Genomic DNA, 1,577 nt, shown 5'->3' with positions numbered 1-1,577 from the left:
TAGACCCCACCCTCAACGCACACACAAACACACACACACACACGCACAAAAACACACACACGCACACACACAAACACACACACACACAAACAAAAAACAACAACAAGACGAACACAAAACAAGACAACACGAAACAAAAAGCAAAACGAAACAACAAACAAATCTAAAAACAAAACAACAATCAGCTGGATGGTCCGACTGCCCTCAGTCTGGTCTGCACCGGCCTTAAGATCGAGCGGTGCGGCCTGCTAAGAGGGCTATAAATCGCCCTGGCTCGTCAAACTGCTCGGTAAACAGATCTGGTCTTTTGTGGGGACGTTCCTGAGGTCATCTGCTGGTGGTCTCCTTTGTTTTCCTGTAGTGGAGGGTCAGGTCAAGTCAGAAATCACTCGTAAGTACAAACATTACATGTCCCCGTCGTCTTATGCAAGAAAAATTCTGAAATTATTCAAACTGAGCCCCCAAAAATGTGAAATTATGCGATTCTGTTAATTTCAACAAATAATGATAAAGGAAAATAATAAGAAATTATGCAAAAAATGATCAAATTTTGCTAAATTATGTGGGGTGCATAAAACCAGGGGGGCAGCATTACTATGATTATTCTATTATGTTATTTTTTAGTATCGTCGTACTAAGTCTTGCTCTGTGGGTGGGTGGCGGGTGCTCTGGTGTGATTTGCTTCTTCTTTCTTATCAAACGTCTATCGTCTTTATCTTCCCTCCTTCTTTTTTATGTTTGTTATTCTATTGTAACCCTTCTAATCTAAGGCATTTATATGACCTTATTGTGTTACAAGTGCCGTAAAACAATTACTAAAACAAAACATAAGTCTTGCTCTAACGGCCACCTAAAAGACAATCACGTGTACAGACATGTACAAACGGCGTCTTTCTTTTTCTCCCCTTGCAGACTTATTTTTTCCACAATGTTAAAGATATCCACTTGTCTAAGACGGTCACTATTCTCCTCGTCAACGAATGGTTGTACTACTACATTAGACAGTTCTGACTGTATTTAGTATTTAGTATACCCTTTGATGACTTATGTTTAAAACTCTCGTGTCAATTTTGCGTCTGCATTTCGACAATGATTGAGGAAGAGAGTACGTGCAGTGTTTTATCTCTACGACACTACCTACTACATGCACCCGAGCCACTCAAACACCACCCCTCCTAAAAAACCCTCTCGAGGTCTAGAGGCCCGGTGTTCGCTTCTCGTTCAATAGGTTCCGTGTTCGAAACTTTGCAGCGACGGAACATTTTCATCTCTTTAAAAAAATCTTTTCTGCTCTCTGTTTTTCTGTGTTCTGCTTTCGTCCCCATGTTAACGATCAATGTGTAATCCTAAAATCGATAAGGGAAGGCTTCGACTGCCACCCGGGCAAAATTCAAAAACAGTACTTACCAAAAATGAAAATGAATGCTTAATGTGTCCCACGCGCTCATACGACGTATGCAGTTACGAGCGCCGTAAAACACTATCACCACCACCCCCCCCCTCAACATTTTGACCACTTATCGCCGAAAGAAAATAATAATAGTGATAATGATAATAATGATAACTATAGTAATAAT

General features: G+C 40.5%; 1 protein-coding gene across 2 annotated transcripts in view; it reads left to right on the top strand.

The window, feature by feature from the left end:
- The first annotated feature begins 235 nt into the window (after positions 1–235).
- Positions 236–1,577, top strand: part of LOC101856816 — an 18,056-nt gene continuing 16,714 nt past the window's right edge. Inside the window, exon 1 of one of the 2 annotated variants that reach the window (XM_005101747.3) lies at positions 236–391. The gene's annotated coding sequence lies outside the window, so the exon portion shown is untranslated. The remainder of the gene's footprint in view (positions 392–1,577) is intronic. The other variant, XM_005101745.3, reaches the window with a different exon arrangement.

This window comes from Aplysia californica, unplaced genomic scaffold (assembly GCF_000002075.1).
Source record: "Aplysia californica isolate F4 #8 unplaced genomic scaffold, AplCal3.0 scaffold00297, whole genome shotgun sequence".
NCBI lineage: Eukaryota > Metazoa > Mollusca > Gastropoda > Aplysiida > Aplysiidae > Aplysia > Aplysia californica.
This window is presented reverse-complemented; position numbering and strand designations above follow the sequence as displayed.